The following is a 26,229-nucleotide window of genomic DNA, read 5'->3' on the forward strand; positions in this document are numbered from 1 at the left end:
GGAATCCTGGGAGACACCTCCCACTGCAGGCCATTCTCACTCCTTATTACAGAGATGAATTCAACCACAAAGCAAAAAAACTCACGGCCCAAATTCATATATTGTGTTTCTATACTTGAGGAGAAGAGACAAACAGACAATCTGCATGTGTATGTCTAAAGGAATTCTCTACCTCTCAGAAATGCCCTTGCAAATTCAATCTGACAAAATTGTTTATAAGGAAAACAACCCATTTAAATGATAAACTATTAAAGAAAACAAATGTGTGTGAAGAATAGGTCATTCCATAAATCACTCTGGACAGACTCCAGAACCAGGAAAAACACCGCTCAGAACAGTGGCATTGAGAGAGGAGGAAAATACTGTAAGCTTAAGCATTTCACTTCAAAAGGGTTGGGAATATATTAATAACTTTAATGAGGCCTATTAAGAATGTTAAAAAGCTCCCTCTTAATAGACATTATTATTTATTGAGAATTATTTATTAATTCCTCACCAAGTTGTCTGTTTGCACCTAGTCTACTTACAGAGTGTGTCATCATTTCTTTGGTGATTTTATTTGAGGTTTAATACAATATTTTCTTCAGTTGAACATAAACCCTATGTGTCAGTTCCAGCAGCTGGCTGTGATGGTAACTGAATGTCTCTCCTGGGGGGAATGTTGAGGGATCCCCCATCCCTGCCTCTGCATGGAGAATAAACATGGTGAATATGAGGGGTCTTTAAGGGCCAGGGGTGAATCTTTTTTAGTTTTATGGGAAGTGGGTGAGCGCCGGGGAGGTGAAGGACAGAGTCGCTGGCTATTCCATCACTCAGTGCAATAAATGGATGCAGTCTGCATCCCAGTTGAGCATTGGCTCTTTTTAAATTCCACCTCTTTTATCCAAATGAATGATGTACCCCGGTACAGTGCACTGTGCAGCAATATTAATATACATCAGGGGCCAGCGCCCCTCACTAAATCAGGGAACCACCGGCATTTGTTATTTAAATGACAAACAGAGGCTTCAGGAGCGGAGCAGGGAGAGGGGACTTTGGAAAAGAGGTGGACAAACCAATTCAGATTTCAATCCGGCAAAGATGCCAGGCCCGGAGCCATCAGTCTAATGAAAAAAGGCAGCTCTATGAGCCTAAATGGACGAGGGGGCTGCTGCAGGGGGCCACCTCTAATACGGCCTACTTCCAATGATTTATATACACACTAGATGACTAACAGGGGGTACTGTTTTGAAGTCACCGCGCCTCCATCTTGGCACTACCCCACCATTGTAAAACAATTTTTTGGAAGCTATAAAATTGCATTTACTTATGTCTACATTTGTTTTGTGTGTTCTATTACAGACACCTTAATGCATACTTTTAAATTATATTTTGTGAGCTAAACATAAAAATACAAAATATATAAAAACATTTTCAATAAAGTATAATTGTTTTAAAGTACTAATGTTACTGTGCCCACTAAAACAAAAAAGTACTTAAAAACATGTAATTTTGTCCTTGAAACATTTAAATGACACACTGTAGAATTCCATTCATTCCTACAGAGTGCCAATATGGCTGACCGGTGGCTTCAAAACCTCTCATTGGCCAATACATAGCATAAGCAATCCAAGGTTTATATACACATCATTGCCTGCTTCCCATCACACTTTCCCCAGACTCATTCAGACCACTTCCACATGGGAGGACAGGCAGGATGCTCACAGAACCCTGCTCTATCAATAACGCAGCACACTAGTCAAGTCTGAACTCTTCCCTCAGCTAATAAAAAGTAAACACAGTCTCACAAATATTGGAGACACTATTTGAAATGAAACTCATGAATTCACATATATCCTATATTCCTATATTAATGGATGTGATTCACATGTATCCCATATTTTTTGTTATAAAGGATAATCTAAAGTAGGATAAAGGATAATCCATTGCCCCAAAGCACTCACTTCTGTCATCATGAAGTGCTTTGAGAGACTAGTTAAGGATCAATTTGTATACCACCCCAACAGATCCACGGATGACGCAATAGCCATCGCACTGCACACTGACCTATCCCAACTGAACAAGAGGAATACCTATGTAAGAATGCTGTTCATCGACTACAGCTCAGCCTTCAACACCATAGTGCCCTCCAAGCTCACCACTAAACTCGGGGCCATGGGTCTGAACCTTGCCCTTTGCAACTGGGTCCTGGACTTCCTGATGGGCTGACCCCAGGTGGTGAACGTAGGCAACAACTCCTCCACCACGCTGATCCTCAACACGTGGGCCCCACAAGGGTGCGTGCTCAGCCCACTTCTGTACTCCCTGTTCACCCATGACTGCGTGGCCACGCACGTCTCCAACTCAATCATCAAGTTTGCTGATTACACAACAGTGGTAGGCTTGATTACCAACAACGATGAGACAGCCTATAGGGAGGAAGTGAGGGCCCTGGCGGAGTGGTGCCAGGAAAAATAACCTCTCCCTCAATGTTAACAAAACGAAGGAGCTGATCGTGGACTATAGGAGGCAGCAGAGAGAGCACGCTCCCATCCACATCGACGGGGCCCACAGTGGAGAGGGTGAAAAGCTTAAAGTTCCTCAGCGTGCACATCCCTGACAACCTGAAATGGTCCATCCACACAGACAGTGTGGTGAAGAAGGTGCATCAGCGCCTCTTCAACCTCAGGAAGTTGAAGAAATTCAGCTTGGGCCATAAGACCCTCACAAACTCTACAGACGCACCACTTGAGCATCCTGTCAGGCTGTATCACCGCCTGGTATGGCAATTGCCCGTCCGCAACCGCAGGACACTCCAGAGGGTGGTGCGGTCAGCCCAACGCATCACCGGGGGCCACAGCCTGTTCACCTCGCTAGCATCTAGAAGGTGGAGACAGTACAGGTGCAATTATGTTTACATACTGTTTTACCCACTTCATATGTATATACTGTATTCTAGTCAAGGCTCATTCTATATACAGTGCATTCGGAAAGTATTGACACCTTGACTTTTTCCACATTTTGTTACGTTACATTCTAAAATTGATTAAATTGTGTGTTTTTTTACCTCATCAAGCTACACACAATACCCCACAATGACAGAGCAAAAACAGGTTTTTAGAAATATCACATTTACATAAGTATTCAGACCCTTTACCCAGTACTTTGTTGAAGCACCTTTGGCAGTGATTACAGCCTTGAGTCTTCTTGGGTATAACGCTACAAGCTTGACACACCTGTATTTGGGGAGTTTCTTCCATTTCTATCTGCAGATCCTCTCAAGCTCTGTCAGGTTGGATGGGGAGTGTTGCTGCACAGCTATTTTCAGTTCTCTCCAGAGATGTTCGATCGGGTTCAAGTCCGGGCTCTGGCTGGGCCACTCAAGGACATTCAGAGACTTGTCCTGCGTTGTCTTGGCTGTGTGCTTAGGGTCATTGTTCTGTTGGAAGGGGAACCTTCACCCCAGTCTGAGGTCCTGAGTGCTCTGGAGCAGGTTTTCATCAAGGATCTCTCTGTACTTTGCTCCGTTCATCTTTCCCTCGATCCTGACTAGTCTCCCAGTCCCTGCTGCTGAAAAACATCCCCACAGCATGATACTGCCACCACCATGCTTCATCGTAGGGATGGTGGCAGATTTCCTACAGATGTGATGCTTGCCATTCAGGCCAAAGAGTTAAATTCTCTGCCAATTGCACGCTCCCTCAAAACTTGAGACATCTGTGGCATTGTGTTGTGTGACAAAGGTGTCCAAAGTGTTCCACAAGGATGCTGGCCCACGTTGACTCTAATGCTTCCCACAGATGTGTCAAGTTGGCTGGATGTCCTTTGGGTGGTGGACCATTCTTGATACACACGGGAAACTGTTGAGTGTGAAAAAACCCAGCAGTGTTTGTAGCGGGTGATTTAGGACGGAGTCAGGCGCAGGAGAGGAAATCACAGAATAAATGGTTTATTCGATAAACAGTGGTACACAGCAATGCGTAATACACACCAGTGCGGCAAAACGGCGCACTGGGGAAAACAAGGCACATGGGTGAATATCCTGGCGATACACAATTCCTTGTCATCTATCGCCCTCCAGGTTCCCTTGGAGAGTTCATCAATGAGCTTGACGCCTTGATAAGTTCCTTTCCTGAGGATGGCTCACCCCTCACAGTTCTGGGGGATTTCAACCTCCCTACATCTACATTTGAATCATTTCTCTCTGCCTCCTTCTTTCCACTCCTCTCCTCTTTTGACCTCACCCTCTCACTGTCCCACCCTACTCACAAGGCAGGCAATACGCTTGACCTCATCTTTACTAGATGCTGTTCTTCTACTAATCTCACTGCAACTCCCCTCCATGTCTCCGACCACTACTTTGTATCCTTTTCTCTCTCGCTCTCCTCCAACACTACTCACTCTGCCCCTACACAGATGGTAATGCGCCGTCGCAACCTTCGCTCTCTCTCTCCCGCTACTCTCTCCTCTTCCATCCTATCATCTCTTCCCTCTGCTCAATCCTTCTCCCTCCAATCTCCTGATTCTGCCTCCTCAACCCTCCTCTCCTCCCTTTCTGCATCCTTTGACTCTCTATGTCCCCTATCCTCCCGGCCGGCTCGGTCCTCCCCTCCAGCTCCGTGGCTTGATGACTCATTGCGAGCTCACAGAACAGAGCTCCGGGCAGCTGAGCGGAAATGGAAGAAAACTAGACTCCCTGCGGACCTGGCATCTTTTCACTCCCTCCTCTCTACATTTTCTTCATCTGTTTCTGCTGCTAAGGCCACTTTCTACCACGCTAAATTCCAAGCATCTGCCTCTAACCCTAGGAAGCTCTTTGCCACATTCTCCTCCCTGTTGAATCCTCCCCCCTCCTCCCTCTCTGTGGATGACTTCGTCAACCACTTTGAAAAAAAGGTTGACGACATCCGATCCTCGTTTGTTAAGTCAAATGACACTGCTGGTCCTGCTCACACTGCCCTACCCTATGCTTTGACTGCTTTCTCCCCTCTCTCTCCAGATAAAATCTTGCGACTTGTGACTGCAGGCCGCCCAACAACCTGCCCGCTTGACCCTATCCCCTCCTCTCTTCTCCAGACCATCTCCGGTGACCTTCTCCCCTACCTCACCTCGCTGATCAACTCATCCTTGACCGCTGGCTATGTCCCTTCCGTCTTCAAGAGAGCGAGAGTTGCACCCCTTCTCAAAAAACCAACACTCGATCCCTCTGATGTCAACAACTACAGACCAGTATCCCTTCTTTCTTTTCTCTCCAAAACTATTGAGCGTGCCGTCTTTAGCCAACTCTCTTGATATCTCTCTCAGAATGACCTTCTTGATCGAGCTGGGCATCTCCGGCGCAGCTTACTCTTGGATTGCGTCCTACCTGACCGGTCGCTCCTACCAAGTGGCGTGGCGAGAAGCTGTCTCCGCACCATGTGCTCTCACCACTGGTGTCCCCCAGGGCTCAGTACTAGGCCCTCTCCTATTCTCGCTATACACCAAGTCACTTGGCTCTGTCATATCCTCACATGGCCTCTCCTATCATTGCTACGCTGACGACACACAACTAATCTTCTCCTTTCCCCCTTCTGATAACCAGGTGGCGAATCGCATCTCTGCATGTCTGGCAGACATATCAGTATGGATGACGGATCACCACCTCAAGCTGAACCTTGGCAAGACGGAGCTGCTCTTCCTCCCGGGGAAGGACTGCCTGTTCCATGATCTCGCCATCACGGTTGACAACTCCGTTGTGTCCTCCTCCCAGAGTGCGAAGAGCCTTGGCGTGACCCTGGACAACACCCTGTCGTTCTCCGCTAACATCAAGGCGGTGACCCGATCCTGTAGGTTCATGCTCTACAACATTCGGAGAGTACGACCCTGCCTTACACAGGAAGCGGCACAGGTCCTAATCCAGGCACTTGTCATCTCCCGTCTGGATTACTGCAACTCGCTGTTGGCTGGGCTCCCTGCCTGTGCCATTAAACCCCTACAACTCATCCAGAATGCCGCAGCCCGTCTGGTGTTCAACCTTCCCAAGTTCTCTCACGTCACCCCCCTCCTCCGCACACTCCACTGGCTTCCAGTTGAAGCTCGCAGCTGTTACAAGACCATGGTGCTTGCCTATGGAGCTGTGAGGAGAACGGCACCTCCGTACCTTCAGGCTCTGATCAGTCCCTACACCCAAACGAGGGCATTGCGTTCATCCACCTCTGGCCTGCTGGCTCCCCTTCCTCTGCGGAAGCATAGTTCCCGCTCAGCCCAGTCAAAACTGTTCGCTGCTCTGGCACCCCAATGGTGGAACAAGCTCCCTCACGACGCCAGGACAGCGGAGTCACTCACCACCTTCCGGAGACATTTGAAACCCCACCTCTTTAAGGAATACCTGGGATAGGATAAAGTAATCCTTCTACCCCTCCCTTACCCCAACCCATAAAAAAAATATAAAAAAAGAAACAATAAAATTAGAATAAATAAATAAAAAAATTTACATAAAAAACTAACAAAACAAAAAAAACACATTGTAAAGTGGTTATCCCACTGGCTATAAGGTGAATGCACCAATTTGTAAGTCGCTCTGGATAAGAGCGTCTGCTAAATGACGTAAATGTAAATGTAAATATAATCTAGCTCCACCGAGCTATAATATCATCTACAATAAACAATCACACACAAAGACAAGGGGACAGAGGGAACACTTATACAGGTACTGATGAGGCGATATGAACCAGGTGTGTGTAATAAATAAGACAAAACAAATGGAATGATGAGATGAGGAGCGGCAGTGGCTAAAAGGCCGATGACGACGAACGCCGAAGCCTGCCCGAACATGGAGAGGAGTCAGCTTCGGAGGAAGTCGTGACAGTGTTACAGTTTTTGACACAAACCGGTGCACCTGGCACATACTACCATACCCCGTTCAAAGGCACTTAAATTGATTGTCTTGCCCATTCACCCTCTGAATGGCACACATACACAATCCATGTCTCAATTGTCTTAAGGCTTGAAAATCCTCCCCTTCATCTACACTGATTGAAGAGGGATCATGGAGCAGGTGTACTTAATGTTTTGTATACTCAGTATGTATATATATATATATATATATACAGTACCAGTGAAAAGTATGGACACACCTACTCATTCAAGGGTTTTTCTTTATTTTTACTATTTTCTACATTGTAGAATAATAGTGAAGACATCAAAACTATGAAATAACACATATGGAATCATGTAGTAACCAAAAAATTGTTAAATAAATCAAAATATATGTTATATTTTAGATTCTTTAAATAGCCACCCTTTGCCTTGATGACAGCTTTGCACACTCTGTAATGCTTATCCAACAGTCTTGAAGTTGTTCCCACATATGCTGAGCACTTGTTGGCTGCTTTTCCTTCACTCTGCCATCCAACTCATCCCAAACCATCTCAATTGGGTTGAGTTCAGGGGATTGTGGAGGCCAGGTCATCTGATGCAGCACTCCATCACTCTCCTTCTTGGTAAAATAGCCCTTACAGAGCCTGGAGGTGTGTTGGGTCATTGTCCTGTTGAAAAACAGATGATAGTCCCACTAAGCCCAAACCAGATGGGATGGCGTATCGCTGCAGAATGCTGTGGTATCCATGCTGGTTAAGTGTGCCTTGAATTCTAAATAAATCACAGACAGTGTCAACAGCAAAGCACCCCCTCATCATAACACCTCCTCCTCCATTCTTTACGGTGGGAACTACACATGCGGAGATCATCCATTCACCCATACCGCGTCTCACAAAGACACGGCGGTTGGAACCAAAAATCTCACATTTGGACTCCAGACCAAAGGACAAATTTCCACTGGTCTAATGTCCATTGCTCGTGTTTCTTGGCCCAAGCAGGTCTTTTCTTATTATTGGTGTCCTTTAGTAGTGGTTTCTTTGGAGCAATTCGACCATGAAGGCCTGATTCACACAGTCCCCTCTGAACAGTTAATGTTGAGATGTGTCTGTGACTTGAACTCTGTGAAGCATTTATTTGGGCTGCAATTTCTGACGCTGGTAACTCTAATGAACTTATCCTCTGCAGCAGAGGTAACTCTGGGTCTTCCATTCCTGTGGCGGTCCTCATGAGAGCCAGTTTCATTATAGTGCTTGATGGTTTTTGCGACTGCAATTGAATAAACTTTCAAAGTTCTTGACATTTTCTGTATTGACTCACCTTCATGTCTTAAAGTAATGATGGAGTGTCGTTTCTTATTTGAGCTGTTCTTGCCATAATATGGACTTGGTATTTTACCAAATAGGGCTATCTTCTGTCTACCTTGTCACAACACAACTGATTGGCTCAAACGCATTAAGAAGGAAATAAATTCCACAAATTAACTTTTAAGAAGGCACACCTGTTAATTGAAATGCATTACAGGTGACACTTATTTGGTTACTACATGATTCCATATGTGTTATTTCATAGTTTTGATATCTTCACTATTATTGTACAATGTAAAAAATAGTAAAAATAAAGAAAAAACCCTTGAATGAGTAGGTGTGTCCAAACTTTTGCCTGGTAGTGTATATATATTTTATAAAGGACACATCCTCTGTTTAAACCTGTAAGTGGTCTTGGGGATTAGTTACTGTATTGTTAGCAGGACGTGTAATAAAGTAAGCGTCCCAATGAGAGGTTAAGTGAATGTTGAACAGGTCAAATGTGCAGTAGTCGTGGCGACAGGTACCTGATGTTGTGGTAGGTGCGGTGACCGCAGTGGTCTTCCTCCTCGCCCGGATTTTGTTCCATTTTGTTCTGTTTTGTTGAAACGTTGACAGAAATATCAGCAGAGGAAGAAGGAGGTGTGGGGGTTGTGTGTCTCTGTCACTGCCAGGTCCAGAAAAACAAATGACCCCTGCTGTGGACATCCTGTGTCATATGTCAGGAGCCCCCAAACGGGAAGGGCCCACCACGGCCACTCCTAGCCCTGATTACTGGAATGTAAAGTTAAGGTCAAGGTCCCCGCCATGGCTGGGGGGAGGGGTTGAAGTTACCAAGAGCAGGCAATGTGAAAGGTTGACTCTGTGTGTTTGTGTGCGTGTGTGTGCGTGCGTGCACTCGTATGTGTGCATGTGCATGATATCACCATCTCACATTTAGTTTCACAACACTGTATCCACTTTGACAACAAAGGTGTTCTTTGGTTAAAAGCACCTGTATAAATACATCTGTAAAAAAAAGGAATTTCTGCAGTGCAAAACAACAAAGGAGGACCATAATACAGCAGACCCCGGTTAACGGCGGTGTCTCATCTTGAGCGGCCAGCTATATAAACCTCCCTGGCCAAACGTGTGCTAAGATAGGATAGGGTCCTGTCATGGCAGCCTTTTAACAGCCTGCGTGTTCCATCCATGACCTCAACACCCATTAATCACATGATGGCGCAGCAGGAGGGGGTGCAGAGAGCTATATGGGGAACGCTTTGAACCATGTCTCTATGTTGTATAATCAATAGGTATAAAAATAAATGGCTTGACCGTTATTCTCTCTCTGCTACCCCTCTCTAATAAAATCTCAGTAATGCATATTTCATTTACTTTTATACTTATTGATTACCTGTACTCCAGTTAGTAAATCACGCACCTATCGATCCCTCAATCGTACCTCTGTCGGATAACACATAATCAGCCATTTGCGCCCCTGATAAAGAGCTCAGACATTAAACTCCCTACAGTAAATCTTTGCAAACTAATTTTTTAATTCAAAAATCGATCCGTGCTTAAACGTCACATTATTTCTCGAGGCACACCTGCAGTATTAAAAGTAATACCCTGATGCATTATGGTCTTAATACATGGAGGTCCATCCTTCCATCTCTCCCCTCATTACAAGGAGCTCTGATCGGGCAGGCGCTCTGGGGCCTAGGCTGAAGCCTGGAGGGAGAGATCCTGTGGAGGGAGGCCTGGCTGCCTAGCCCCATCCCCTGCTGCTGCTCCAGGATCCAGGCTCCAGGCTGAGGAGCAGGGAACACTCAGGGACCACAGGGAGCCCACAGAGACACCCAGGCACATGCTAATCAAACACTAGAATACCATCAGCTGGCTCATTAGGCTAAACGAGACAACTCGTTTAAAAAATGGAACCAAAAGGCCTCTGGCAACAGGCTTGTTATGCATGCTTTGTAGCTGTTTCAGTAACTCGCTGCTGGATAACACAGCTAAAATTGAACTTAAAGGTGTAATAATTTGGAAATTGGTTTGCAATAGAGTTGGCCTTAAGATGTGTTCAAGAGAAGCAGTTAACAGATAAAAGATACAATACATGTGAGTGATCTTCTTGCAAGATTTACAGAACAGGAATGAAATCATCAACCTGTATTGATCATATATTTACTAATGCTGCAGAAATTTGTTTGAAAGCAGTATCCAAATCCATCGGATATAGTGATCACAATATAGTAGCCATACAGTGGGGGAAAAAAGTATTTAGTCAGCCACCAATTGTGCAAGTTCTCCCACTGAAGATGAGAGAGGCCTGTAATTTTCATCATAGGTACACGTCAACTATGACAGACAAAATAAGAAAATAAAATCCAGAAAATCACATTGTAGGATTTTTAATGAATTTATTTGCTAATTATGGTGGAAAATAAGTATTTGGTCAATAACAAAAGTTTCTCAATACTTTGTTATATACCCTTTGTTGGCAATGACACAGGTCAAATGTTTTCTGTAAGTCTTCACAAGGTTTTCACACACTGTTGCTGGTATTTTGGCCCATTCCTCCATGCAGATCTCCTCTAGAGCAATGATGTTTTGGGGCTGTCGCTGGGCAACACAGACTTTCAACTCCCTCCAAAGATTTTCTATGGGGTTGAGATCTGGAGACTGGCTAGGCCACTCCAGGACCTTGAAATGCTTCTTACGAATCCACTCCTTCGTTGCCCGGGCGGTGTGTTTGGGATCATTGTCATGCTGAAAGACCCAACCACGTTTCATCTTCAATGCCCTTGCTGATGGAAGGAGGTTTTCACTCAAAATCTCACGATACATGGCCCCATTCATTATTTCCTTTACACAGATCAGTCGTCCTGGTCCCTTTGCAGAAAAACAGCCCCAAAGCATGATGTTTCCACCCCCATGCTTCACAGTAGGTATGGTGTTCTTTGGATGCAACTCAGCATTCTTTGTCATCCAAACACGACGAGTTGAGTTTTTACCAAAAAGTTATATTTTGGTTTCATCTGACCATATGACATTCTCCCAATCCTCTTCTGGATCATCCAAATGCACTCTAGCAAACTTCAGACGGGCCTGGACATGTACTGGCTTAAGCAGGGGTACACGTCTGGCACTGCAGGATTTGAGTCCCTGGCGGCGTAGTGTGTTACTGATGGTAGGCTTTGTTACTTTGGTCCCAGCTCTCTGCAGGTCATTCACTAGGTCCCCCCGTGTGGTTCTGGGATTTTTGCTCACCGTTCTTATGATCATTTTGACCCCACGGGGTGAGATCTTGCGTGGAGCCCCAGATCGAGGGAGATTATCAGTGGTCTTGTATGTCTTCCATTTCCTAATAATTGCTCCCACAGTTGATTTCTTCAAACCAAGCTGCTTACGTACAATGTGATTTTCTGGATTTTTTTTTCTCAATTGGTCTGTCATAGTTGACGTGTACCTATGATGAAAATTACAGGCCTCTCTCATCTTTTTAAGTGGGAGAACTTGCACAATTGCTGGCTGACTAAATACTTTTTCCCCCACTGTATCTAGGAAAACCAAAGATCCAAAGGCTGGGCCTAATATTGTGTATAAGAGGTCATACAATACGTTTTGTTGTGATTCCTTTGTTGTTGATGTGAAGAATATTTGTTGGTCCGTGGTGTGTAATGACGAGCAACCAGACGCTGCACTTTACACATTTATGAAATTGCTTATCCCAGTTACTAATAAGCATGCACCCATTAAGAAAATGACTGTAAAAGCAGTTAAATCCCTGTGGATTGATGAGGAATTGAAAAATTGTATGGTTGAGAGGGATGAGGCAAAAGAGATGGCAAATAAGTCCGGCTGTACAACCGACTGGCAAACGTACCACAAATTGAGAAATCATGTGACTAAACGGAATAAAAAGAAGAAGAAACTACACTATGAAACAAAGATAAATTACATAAAGAATGATAGTAAAACGCTTTGGAGCACCTTAAATTAAATTTTGGGCAAAAAGGCAAACTCTGCTCATTCATCACAAAACCCACTGATATTGCCAACTACTTTAATGATTTTTTCATTGGCAAGATTAGCAAACTTAGGCATGACATGCCAGCAACAAATGCTGACACTACACTTCCAAGTATATCTGACCAAATTATGAAAGACAAGCATTGTCATTTTGAATTCCGTAAAGTAAGTGTGGAAGAGGTGAAAAAAGTATTATTGTCGATCAACAATGACAAGCCACCGGGGTCTGACAACTTGAATGGAAAATAACTGAGGATAATAGCGGACGATATTGCCACTCCTATTTGTCATATCTTCAATTTAAGCCTACGAGAAAGTGTGTGCCCTCAGGCCTGGAGGGAAGCAAAAGTTATTCCACTACCTAAGAATAGTAAAGCCTCCTTAACTGGCTCAAATAGCCGACCAATCAGCTTGTTACCAAAAATGGTGTTTGACCAGATAAAATGCTATTTTACAGACTTTCAGCACGCTTATAGGGAAGGACTTCCAACAAGTACATTACCTACACAAATGACTGATGATTGGCTGAGAGAAATTGATGATAAAAAGATTGTGGGGTCTGTTTTGTTAGACTTCAGTGCAGCTTTTGACATTATCGATCATAGTCTGTTGCTGGAAAAACGTACACTACCAGTCAAAAGTTTGGACACACCTACTCATTCAAGGGTTTGTCTTTATTTTTAGTATTTTCTACATTGTAGAATAACAGTGAAGACATCAACACTATGAAATAACACATATGGATTCATGTAGTAACCAAAAAAGTGTTAAACAAATCAAAATATATTTTATATTTGAGATTCTTCAAATAGCCACCCTTTGCCTTGATGACAGCTTTGCACACTCTTGGCAATCTCTCAACCAGCTTCACCTGGAATATTTTTCCAACAGTCTTGAAGGAGTTCCCACATATGCTGAGCACTTGTTGGCTGCTTTTCCTTCACTCTGCAGTCTGACTCATCCCAAACAACTGGCCAAGGCAGCAGCTAATGGGGATCCAAAAAAAATACAAATACATGGCAACATTACAAAATGAGTGGCAAAAAATTCTGGTGAAAAGTTATGTTTCCTTGCACATGGGAACATTTAAAATGTCAATGTAATGTAAGGGTAAACTAGAAGAGTCCTACAGAAAGAAAGGAAAGTCATAGAATTTGGGATTGAAAATGTATCTCCAGCTAAGAATAGCAGAGCTGTATTGAGCAATGGAAAAATAACCCAATATTCAATAAAGTAGACGAACAACAACTAAATTCTCCCAAAGACATGTCGAGGACATTCAAGAAAATGTCTGAGCAATAGATTTTACAGGTCATATGAGTCATACAAAGACAGTCCTAAATGCAGCGTGGTCCCTTAGGTAGGGAATAAAACAACAGTGACACAGGGTTAATTGTAATTCAGGCGCACACATCCAAAAGCAGATATATCAATTAAAAATAATACATCAAAAGAAGCGAGCGGAGCAGCAGTAACAAAATGGCCATCTATTTTCATTAGGCTACGTGGCGCTTCAGGTGTGAGCAGGATCGCAAGATGAATAGAGGTATTCAAATGAATCAGAAAGGATTAGGGTCTCCTGGGAAGCCAATCAATAGCCCCAAATCAATAATCAATAGGCCACTCACACCAATATACTAACTGCTGACACCGAGATCTCACAATTAAAATGAAAACTGGGAGTGGAATGGCGTAAGACTATGATTTATCTTGCGGCGCAAATGTCATTTAGAAATAAATACGTCAATAGATATAACCGGAGTGTGGCCGGCACAGGTGGGAGGCAGTTATGCATTCTAACATGGCCACCATCCCAGAGTCTTAGAGCTAAATCCCACTGTACACGGTGCCCATTCACACAGCCATACAAGGACAAATAACATGGAACCACATATAGCCTTTTAGCACTTCATATCAAATCCCTGATTGTTGCCATCAACTCTCCCAAAACAGGAGATGACAGGTTTTATTAATCCAGTATCATTTCAATCTCTGCAAGGTACAAGATTAATGTTCATACTTTCCTTACAGACCAAAACACTTTTCTTTCAAGTGTATTTTGAAACAAAGAAAATGTATAGACACATGAGAGCTCAGTGATAAAAATTGATCATTCGAAAAAGTTCCTCAAAATCAAAATAAACATACTGAAGCCAATTGTGGTAAGTGTAAAATGTGCAATGAGCAAGGTGTTATATAATACTGTTATTGACTCTGAGTATCGATGCTCTCTGTTAGAAAGAGACATCACTATATATCTCCACCCTTTTAGTACCAATGCTGATGCACTATATAAGAATATTGATGAAGTTTATGTAAGTGAGTGTGTGTGTGCCTGCGTACATCTGCATATGCATTGGTAAGCGTGTGCAATGTATCTGTTGGGTGACTTGGTTAGGGGTGTGTGGGGGGGGGGTGAGTCTGGACAGTTTGGGGGCAGGGTCATAGAGCAGTAAGGACAGAGACGCCATCTCACTGGAGGATGGATTTGAGCAGCTTGGAGAGATGGATTCAGGCTTGTGCCATCCAACGGGACACATCAGAAACACCACTCGTCAATCCCCCTCTCTCCCTCGTTCATTTGGGAGTATGATTTATACTTTTTGAAGTGAAGGGTCTTCGATCCCTCTATAAAGGAATTAAGAGGTTTCCCCTGAGACGGCATTCAAATGAGAGCATGCCAGAGATATGAGGGCTTTTTAATAGATCGAAATTAGTATTCACAATGCCTCAAACTGGAATCTGAAGGAACCTTTCAGGTGGAGAAGAAAGGGCCAGTTAAGAAAAGAAAGCTCTAAGAAGTTTAGCCTTTTCATAGCAGTCGTGTTTTTGCCCCTCATCAAGGAATGGTGGAGGGCTTTCTGAAATAGCCCAGGAGAGAGAGAGAGGGCTTGAAACAGAATTAAAAATGCTCTGTAAATAGGCACTGTGGAACTGGAAACAATGCAAGGAAGAGTCCCAGGCTGAGGGCTGTTCAGCTCCTCAAAAATCCCCATGCAGATCCAACCTTACAGGAGCTGACTTGGAGTCTTTGAGCAAAACTCTTCATATAAACTTCTGCATTTATTTATATTTTTGCATTTTCAGAAACACTGCAATTCAGAGATTCTACATGAATATATTCTATGTTTGAGAAAGACAACCTTGAAAAATACAGCAGTTATTATTAATTGGAGTCGTATATCCCACTGCAGAGTTGTCTGGGGTATAAAGCACAGGTCAAGCTTGCCCCATATACCTGACTGTGCTAGCTAGTCTTTCACAGGAGGCTGTGATGGGGACGTGGCTAATATCACAAAAGTCAGATAAGTGTTTCTACAGCTTTACCCATGTCCTCATCCTAACATGACCTTCTCTGTGGCACCATTCCTCTCATACACTAAAGACAAGGAGAGCCCACACCAATAGCAACAAAGCAGAACTTTACCATGTTACCCCAGCTGCTTGATGTGATGTCATCTACATGAACACCAGAGTCTGGAGGTCATAAGGTCACGCTTTGAGCTCCTGTCGCTGAGGAGTTGTTCAATGTTCTAAACCTCACAGACATTGAACACACGTCTCTGAAGTACAAACTTTGATGTAGCATGCATTGGTTAAAACACGACCTGTGTTTAGTGACTGGTTCATTTAAGAGAGTTAACCATGTCTGTCAATATATTGAGCTTCAGAAGGGAATGGGCTCAATGGCTCCAACAGGCCCAGGAGAGGCGGAGTCTAACCATGCCGCCAATAATGAGTGCTGTGCTGTGCTCCTAACTGGTTTTGCAGATGGAAGAGGATAATTTCCGATGAGAGCTGTCTGGCACCATGTCAATGGGATAAACAGGTAACAGACACAGAGGGCTGAGCTGGAACACATTTAGAATGTGTTCATCCAGACCTACCAAAATAGGGCTAGATAGCTGAAATGTCTTATTCAATAGTCAACACAAATATGCCTGGCTCCGGTTTCGTTTTCCAATGGAAGGCAGCCATTGGTAGGCGTCCTGAGAGAAATGCTTAATTCTCTCCACAGACACTGATATACTGTTGTCCTGCAACACACAACATTGTTGTGTACAAAACATTAGGAACACCTTCCTAATATTGAGTTGCACCCCCTTTTGACCTCAGAACAGCCTCAACAGAACAGCCTCAACAGCCTTGTTGGGGCATGGACTCTACAAGGTGTCAAAAGCGTTTCAAAGGGATGCTGGGGCATGTTGACTCCAATGCTTCCCACAGTTATGTCAAGTTGGCTGGATGTCCTTTGGGTGGTGGACCATTCTTGATACACAGCAGCTTTGCAGTTCTTGACACACTCAAACCGGTGCGCCTGGCACATACTACCATACCCCATTCAAAGGTACTTAAATCTTTTGTCTTGACCATTCACCCTCTGAATGGCACACATACACAATCCATGTCTCAGTTGTCTCAACGCTTAAATATCCTTCTTTAACCTGTCTCTTCCCCTTCATCTACACTGATTAAAGTCGATTTAACATTTGACATCAGTAAGGGATCATAGATTTCACCTGGATTCACCTGGTCAGCGTATGTCATGGAAAGATGTTTTGTACACTCAGTGTCTTTATCACATAACTTGTTAGATACCAGCATTAAAAGCCTGGTAGCCATTCATGTGGGAAGGATTGTGTCGATAGTGTGCCACTCTGCCCTCACCTTGCTGGGCAGATGGGCATGGCACCCTGCAACACCAAACCTCTGTTACCCAATCAGAATAGGAGAGCCTGGAGAGACACATTTACAGTGGAAGTGCATAGTATTTTGTATTAGTTATCAAAAGGCAAGACCATCACCTCTCTGAGTGAGGCGTGCATGCTGTAGGAAGGTGGGTGGAGTCTAGTACCTCCAGGACAGGAGGTGTGTCTGGGACCCAGCTGGGCAGCAGGCTGGGAACGCCCATCCCCCCCGCTCCACACTCCCCCTCAAAGAACGAGTCACTCTGCTCATCATCACCTACAGCACAGGCAGGAAATACAACACTATTAGCCACAATGTATACATTGGGCAATTCCATAACAATTCAATAGGATTCTGCATGACATATATATTTATTTTTTTCAAAAAAGTATTCATGGATGGCCTGCACCAATTTATAATTTAGTGGTGTACAATTAGCCATGGAATGAAGTACTGACTGCATGAGGGCCTATTTCCTAATTGGCCTGCATCACCCTCCCTCTATTTGTTGACAGACTCTCCACCACCACCACACCACCACAGAGCAGACAGACAGACAGAAGACCACCCGGGTCTCTCCACAGACCTGTCAGTCAGCGGGGCGCAAGCAGGGGGCATGCCTCTCACAGTCAAGGTGTAGTGACAACTGTTAAATCAGGGGCCGCCTCGCCCCACCACGGCTAATGAGATTAGCAGAGGCTTCAGTGCTCATTAACACGACATGACAACGCCTTATTAGAGCCGCCTGGGTGCCCGGCAACCAGCCCATTGTATCAGAACCTCTTTCTGTCTAGTCCCAGCATTCTGTTACACTTACAAAGAGCAAAGGCATTTCTCCTTCCTTTGAAACTTCTGGTAATGCTAGAATTAAAAGGCTTATTACATGCTTTTTGTTTTCATTTTGCTCCATTACTATAGTTGTATCTTATTTAATTTGCACATACCTGTTATGTACACTGAGTGTACAAAACATTAAGAACAGCTGCTCTTTCCATGCCATAGACTGACCAGGTGAAAGCTTTGATCCTTATTGATGTCACTTGTTAAATCCACTTCAAATCAGTGAAGATGAAGGGGAGGAGACGGGTTAAAGAAGGACTTTTAAGCCTTGAGACAAAATATTTAAGTGCCTTTGAACGGGGTACGGTAGTAGGTGCCAGGCACACCGGTGTGCGTCAAGAACTGCAACAGTTTCCCGTGTGTATCAAGAATGGTCCACCACCCAAAGGACATCCAGCCAACTTGACACAACTGTGGGAAGCATTGGAGTCAATATGGGGCAGCATCCCTGTGGAACGCATTCGACACCTTGTAGAGTCCATGCCCCGACAAATTGAGTCTGGTCTAAGGGGAAAAGGGGGGGTGGAACTCAATATTAGGAAGGTGTTCCTAATGTTTGGTATACTCTGTGTAAATGCCACAGAGTAATAATATTACATTAATACCTTGTCTTTGCTCGTCGTTAGTGAATAGGCCAGGATCACTGCTACATATGCTGCTAGTTTCACTGCAAAAGAGGAAGAATAATATCATTGTCAGTATGCATTTCATGTTGAAATTAGAAAGCAGTCTTTTTGTAGCGACAGTACTCATGTGTAACAATAAAAATGATTTATGTTGTGATGAATCATTTCAAAATTAACATTCAATAACCAAATAAAAATAATTCCGGAGCTAGGTCGACATAAATATAAAATGACACAAAAAGACAAGGGGAGCTCTCCTCACTGGTTACCATCCCCAACACAAAGGTATGGGGAAGGACTCTGATCGAAACCACTGAGTGACATGCACAATCTAATTGAATATCCTCCGCTGTCAGCTCCAATCTAATCTGTGCTGTGTTCTGGAGGATGACAGGAGCGCAGCAGATTCCCCTGCCTTCACCTCCGTCTGTAAGCAGGATACACGGACAACAACTGGCCAGACTTTGCTGTGAAGGCTGCTCCAGCCCAGGCTGCTCCATTGCTGGCCCTTTCTATGCCACCCGGCGGCCCCTGTGTCATCTCTCCACCCCCCCCTCTGCCCCGGGCCCCTACCCGGGTCTCTATGTCTCTGTCACACCTCTGCAACCTTGGGCTGGGAGTTAGATAGAGCCACCAAGGTCAAACATGAGTAAAAGGTCCAGTGGCAATTTTAGCATGTAAATCTTGGTGGGGCAAAACAAATAATAAGTGGGATGCATGCCAGCAAAGTCAATACACAACACAACACTAAACAATACATTAATTGCACTATAACGGTGACAAACGGTGCCCACAAACTGTGAGGGCCTACATAAAGCTGTCCGAACAGCAGAGTCCCAACAGCAGTCCCAACACCTTACCACTACTACACCTGGCTATCAGCGGAGCCTTGTCTGGCAGCGAAACAGTTCATTCAGCCTCATTTACTGCCTTTAAAAAAAACATAGCTGATATGGCTGACTTGCTTAAACAAATGTGGTTTCTAATGACAATTGAGATGTACAAACTATGGCATAAGGGGATGACAAGCGGATAAGAGGCAATCCGTAATTTCGATTAAGACATTAATGAGTGAGCTAGGACGGACGTAGTCAATATAACTATTTGTTTAGCACTTTTGAAATGTACAGCGACAGAATTCAGAACATCTGCCGTTCTTACAGTGTTCTCCCTGTACACCAAGTCAGAACTGTAGGATAAATAAAGGGGGTATATAAGTAGACAATGAAAGCTCTTACAATATTCGATGATTACATTTCTCTAAAACAGATTATAGGCTGCATGTGCACCACCAAGTCAGAACTGTAGGCGGAATTAAGAAGGGAAAATAGACCAAATTATTAGGGTGAGGCACATGGGCTACTAACAGCTTACTACACAACATTTAATTAGTATTACTTTCTTACAGTATACATATCTCCCTGGCATGTTACATCATTTACAGTGGGGGAAAAAGTATTTAGTCAGCCACCAATTGTGCAAGTTCTCCCACTTAAAAAGATGAGAGAGGCCTGTAATTTTCATCATAGGTACACGTCAACAAAAAATCCAGAAAATCACATTGTAGGATTTTTAATGAATTTATTTGCAAATTATGGTGGAAAATAAGTATTTGGTCACCTACAAACAAGCAAGATTTCTGGCTCTCACAGACCTGTAACTCCTCTGTCCTCCACTCGTTACCTGTATTAATGGCACCTGTTTGAACTTGTTATCAGTATAAAAGACACCTGTCCACAACCTCAAACAGTCACACTCCAAACTCCACTATGGCCAAGACCAAAGAGCTGTCAAAGGACACCAGAAACAAAATTGTAGACCTGCACCAGGCTGGGAAGACTGAATCTGCAATAGGTAAGCAGCTTGGTTTGAAGAAATCAACTGTGGGAGCAATTATTAGGAAATGGAAGACATACAAGACCACTGATAATCTCCCTCGATCTGGGGCTCCACGCAAGATCTCACCCCGTGGGGTCAAAATGATCACAAGAACGGTGAGCAAAAATCCCAGAACCACACGGGGGGACCTAGTGAATGACCTGCAGAGAGCTGGGACCAAAGTAACAAAGCCTACCATCAGTAACACACTACGCCGCCAGGGACTCAAATCCTGCAGTGCCAGACGTGTCCCCCTGCTTAAGCCAGTACATGTCCAGGCCCGTCTGAAGTTTGCTAGAGTGCATTTGGATGATCCAGAAGAGGATTGGGAGAATGTCATATGGTCAGATGAAACCAAAATAGAACTTTTTGGTAAAAACTAAACTCGTCGTGTTTGGAGGACAAAGAATGCTGAGTTGCATCCAAAGAACACCATACATACTGTGAAGCATGGGGGTGGAAACATCATGCTTTGGGGCTGTTTTTCTGCAAAGGGACCAGGACGACTGATCCGTGTAAAGGAAAGAATGAATGGGGCCATGTATCGTGAGATTTTGAGTGAAAACCTCCTTCCATCAGCAAGGGCATTGAAGATGAAACGTGGCTGGGTCTTTCAGCATGACAATGATCCCAAACACACCGCCTGGGCAACGAAGGAGTGGCTTCGTAAGAAGCATTTCCAGGTCCTGGAGTGGCCTAGCCAGTCTCCAGATCTCAACCCCATAGAAAATCTTTGGAGGGAGTTGAAAGTCCGTGTTGCCCAGCGACAGCCCCAAAACATCACTGCTCTAGAGGAGATCTGCATGGAGGAATGGGCCAAAATACCAGCAACAGTGTGTGAAAACCTTGTGAAGACTTACAGAAAACGTTTGACCTGTGTCATTGCCAACAAAGGGTATATAACAAAAGTATTGAGAAACTTTTGTTATTGACCAAATACTTATTTTCCACCATAATTTGCAAATAAATTCATTAAAAATCCTACAATGTGATTTTCTGGAATTTGTTTTCCTCATTTTGTCTGTCATAGTTGACGTGTACCTATGATGAAAATTACAGGCCTCTCTCATCTTTTTAAGTGGGAGAACATGCACAATTGGTGGCTGACTAAATACTTGTTTTCCCCACTGTATGCAGCAGCATACAATACATTTTTGGACTCACCTTGTTGTGCTGTGCTCACTTCAACAGGAAGGTGGCGCGGTGGTCCTTCGTGGGCAAATTTTTTCATCAAAGTCTGGCATTCCCTGGAGATGCATTCAATGACAACTGGGAACTCAGAAAAAAACAATGTCGAATCATGATGATGTCAGTGATCTTCAGGTCGTAGCTCTAGAAAGAGGCCCGAGGTCCAGATTTACAATTCCGAGTTGGATGACCGTTCAAAACTTATTTTCCCAGTCGGAGCTCGTTTTTTCCTGAGTTCCCAGTTGTCTTGAACTCACTGAAGTCAAGTTTTCGCAGTTCCGACTTAACAGTTGTTTTGAGCGCGACACAAATCATGCTTCATTGACAGCATGGCCAATATTGAATGTTTATCATTTTCAATTTGGAAAAGAGATCCTTAATCCCAGATTTTGGACCACACAGCCACTCCACTGAATGGCAGGCTAGTGATTGCTTTGCAATGCTTGCAGTTAGCCACTGATTCCTTCCAAACCACTCATTGTTGAATTTGCGATTTCCAACTTGTTGTGTAATGTTTATGTCCAATGGCTGATGAGCACCGATACCTTTTATCTATAATTTCTCTTCATTTTTACTCTTCATATGACAAGGATTAAAAAGGATTTGCCAGTAGATTGTCGACCATTTTTACAATTATTGTCTTAATGAAGTGGGCATTGATGGAGTTCATGTAGAACTGTGTTCTGTTTGACAAAAGGTGTGTTCTGTTTGACATTTTGCTAAAATTACATATTTAGTTTTTTAGATCATTAGATTCAAACTGCCATGGATGGAATAAAGTCACAGATTTTGAAATGGCTTAAATTATCTCACAGCATGCCAAGTGGCAATTGTAACACAAACGTCCAAGCTCAGTCCTTTGAGTCTTTTTGTCCAGTGGGTCAGAGGAAGTCTGACCGTCTTGTTCGCGGTGCATTTTGCTTTGTGGTGATCAGCGTTGACATTGTTCATGAGGGAGAGAGACTGGCAGGGTCAGATACACGCTGATATGGTTCTTTGCCATATTGCACAGGCGTGGCGGTGACGGCAGGCTCAGACTAGGCTGCTGCCAGATGGTACAGCACCATTTTCCCTCACACACCCAAGAAGCAGATGTGAGAGGGACCATGCCTCTCCAGGGAATGTGGAAGACATTTGGCCTAACCAAACACTGGACCATCCCTTCCTTCCTCCCTCCCCACCCCCTTCCCCTGGTTCCCCAGGCCTCTCCTCAGCTGTCCTCCACCTCTGAACACACGGCTGAGCATCTGGAGCACACTGCTTTCTGTTCAACAGCAGTAGAGGGCATATCTCCTCGCCATGCGTCCTCCTGGCTATATGCAGCAGCCCCTATAATAAGCACTAATGGCCCTTTCAGGACGATTGCTACTTTTCCCACAGCCCATCTAGTTCTCTCTCTCTGTCTCTTTATTTAGTCCCTCCAGGATTTCGGTGGGATTTGCTTGATTTTGCTGCGGCAATTCTGACATTTTGCATGGCAATATGCGATGATTTTGTAAATGTGTGGTGATTGGTTGAATTTGCGAGCCCTCTTTTTGTATTTCGGTGATGGGTCAGTTTTACGCGATAATATTGCGATGATTTGACTGTTTTATGCGGAAATAGTGCAGTGATTGGTCATTTGCAAGCCCTTCGCATAATATGCAGAGAATTGTTGATTTGATGCAACCAAAAAAAATGGGATTGCAGAATCCTGGAGGGACTGTCTATTATATAAATATACTGGTTTTAAGGAGAATATTCTGAGGACAGTTTACACATGTATAATAGGGCCGGGAATTTCCTGGGACTTCACAATGCGTTATTATCACGATACGTAGGTGCCGATACAATGTGTTTTGATGATTCTATATGTATTGCAATTCGATACTGCGATTTTATTGGGATTCGATGTTCCAAACATATTGCTCACTATATGTCCCTGACCTGTTCACCGGACGAGCTACCTTGTCCCAGACCTGCTGTTTTCAACTCTCTCTCTCTACCATACCTGCTATTTCAACCTCTAAATGCCCGGCTATGAAAAGCCAAGTGACATTTACTCCTGATGTACTGACCTGTTGCAACCTCTACAACCACTGTGATTATTATTTGAGCCTGCTGGTCATCTATGAACTTTTGAACATCTTGGAGAAAAATCTGGCCTTAATGGCCATGTACTGTTATAATCCACCCGGCACAGCCAGAAGGGGACTGGCCACCCCTCAGAGCCTGGCTCCTCTCTAGGTTTCTTCCTTTCTGCCTTTCTAGGGAGATTGTCCTAGCCACTGTGCTTCTACATCTGCATTGCTTGCTGTTTGGGGTTTTAGGCTGGGTTTCTGTATAGCACTTTATGACATCTGCTGATGTAAAAAGGGCTTTATAAATACATTTGATTGATTGTTTGATGTCTGCTGCAGGGGGACAAGTCATAAAAATAAAAGTGCTGAAAACAAATTGGCTCAATATTTTAAAAGAAGATGGAGTGCAAGCTAGGGTAATACTGTAGTTTTGGTGCCAGTACAGCTGACTAGCGTAAAAACATTGCAATATTGTAAACATGAATATAACGTTATAACATCCAAAATAATATATCAATATGTAACTGTGTCGATTTTTCCCCCATCACTAATGTGTAATCTTAATCTGGCTCCCAATACTCTTTCTCTTGAACCCTTTACACTCGTGGGAATTGGCCTATATGGATAGGGCTAAATTGACATGATTCATACAGAATATGAAATGCATTCCAATGCATTTACATATGTATTAGCATAGTACCAATTAAAAGGGAACAGTTTGGAGATTATGGGAAAATGATTAGACCAAAGTTGAGGACACAACAGTTCACCTGACACAAGACTGAATCCAAACATTAAACTGTTGATTTTATGTACATTTTACATTTACCATACTTTTCGCTGCATTTGTGGATAACAAAATCTGAAAATATTCTGGATACATTCAGTAACATGATAAGAATATTAGTGGAAAATGTAGGGTAGGTGCAACATAAGACAAAAAAATGACAAGGGTTTGAGTGAGAGGACTAACTGGTGTCTCTAAGTGGCCACACGCCTCTCCAAAGTGTGGCCACTAGTTGCTTTGTTTGGAACACAGCCCTGCTTCCCCGCCATCACACAACTACTGTTGTTGTTTAGGCAATCCAAAAACAGACCGTTATAAATCGCAACCTGGGTCAGGTGGGCATCATTTGAAAGCTTGTTCTATTGCCAACATGACCAGCTAAATTATAAAATACGATCTTACAATGTTAAGCTTTCACAGGTCAATTCAGAGAAACGGATCATAATTTTGTTGAGCATAGAAAGGAGTCCTGTGTGCCTCAGGTGTGTGTTCCGCGGCTAATTTTCTTCACAATAGAGAAACATAGGCTCATTCTGCTCAGAACATCCCAGGGTATGGCACCATGTCATCTTGTAACTGTACATCAAACATAGTGATCATAAACGTTGCCACTGTATATGACATGAGTTTTATGATATGAAAATGTGAAGTGCACATTTGGACTCACAGGGGTTTGGCTTGCCTGTATGACTTCAACACAGCATTTATTATAATCCTCAACGTTTCATCTTTCAAAATAATTTGAGTCTTCTTCATTTACAGCATTTTCCTCAATCAGAATATATATATCTTTTTTTTACAAAAGTTGCCCAATTAGCAGGAGGGATGGGGGCAACTTCTCAGAATGGCTGTCAGTCAAAACCATACAACACTGTGAAGCGCAGAGCCTGAGCTCTGGCGTCATTTATAGCATGTTATTGTACAGCCACTGCATTCCAATTTAGCCTCTTATCAGTGCCCAAATCTGCCATTTTCAACCTGTATACGGGTACGAGTGTAACAGGTTAATAGCAGAACATTTAGAAATGTGCACCTCCAAAAAGAAGGTATGGCTCACAGATGGCAGTGGTACAACAGCTTCTTCCATTTCTGAGTTGAAAAATGTGTTTGCTTCCTATAGGGGGATTTGGTGCAAAGTTAGAAAAAGATCACACGTATAAACAATGAATTAGAGCCACACATTAAGTATTTATCCATATTAAAGGTCTAATGTGATGTCGCAGGTAGCAGCCCTGAGCCAATGTGAAACCGTTTCCATATAAGTGCTATCTAATTAATTCCATGAGTAATTGAGACCTCCATTTTTCTTGGGACCAGTAGAAACACCTCTCTCTTTCATCTCCCATGAACTTTGTCAGGAAAAGTTGATAAACATTTTAGTCAAACTTAGTCTGTTTTACTTACACTTACGAGAAAAGGGATCATCCCTGTGTTAGTATCAACTACAGGTAACGCTCATCAAAACACTTGCCTTCCATTTCTTAATCCCAGAGAAATACCATCACATACTTTGCATCAGGCACCATGTCACTAAATAAGCCTTCACACTGACGTTCCCTACAATCATGGTGGCACTCAATTAATACAAGGACGGTTACATGTTATAAGACATGAAAACTGCATTCCAGTATCGAACAAAAGCTCCCTTCTTTTCCGTGAAGCAAAAACACACTATCCATTAGGATATAATCCCGGGCTCCTGGGAGAGGCAGGCTAGTTTACTCAGAGATTACGGGTCGGCTGCCATTTATTGAGCCTGGGCTCATTCAGCAGAGGAATAAAGAGGAGACAGAGACAGAGGGGGGCAAAGCGCTGATAACAATGGATCTGTGGGCTCTTCAAACAAGCCGCCCCAGCCCAAATCCATGCCCTCTTCCATGGGTGTCTGATTAGAAGGTTATCCCACCCTCCCTGAGCTCCTGTAATTGGATTAGTCTCAGAGATTTCTGAAAATAAACTTCAGCAAATGGAATACAGCTCTAAACCAAAAACTCCTCGTAGAG

The 26,229-nt window shown here is 43.6% G+C and overlaps 1 pseudogene across 1 annotated transcript in view; it reads right to left on the reverse strand.

Annotated features, from left to right (window-relative positions):
* Positions 1-26,229, reverse strand: part of LOC311145354 (G patch domain-containing protein 2-like) — a 54,389-nt pseudogene that overhangs the window by 25,481 nt on the left and 2,679 nt on the right. Inside the window, exons 2-5 of the transcript in view lie at positions 18,293-18,354; positions 17,014-17,123; positions 16,827-16,868; positions 9,811-9,934 (exon numbers count right to left, since the gene is read on the reverse strand). The product of the transcript in view is annotated as a G patch domain-containing protein 2-like (transcript). The remainder of the gene's footprint in view (positions 1-9,810; positions 9,935-16,826; positions 16,869-17,013; positions 17,124-18,292; positions 18,355-26,229) is intronic.

The sequence above is a fragment of the Coregonus lavaretus genome, assembly GCF_964263955.1.
Source record: "Coregonus lavaretus genome assembly, chromosome: 18".
NCBI classification, from domain to species: Eukaryota; Metazoa; Chordata; class Actinopteri; order Salmoniformes; family Salmonidae; genus Coregonus; species Coregonus lavaretus.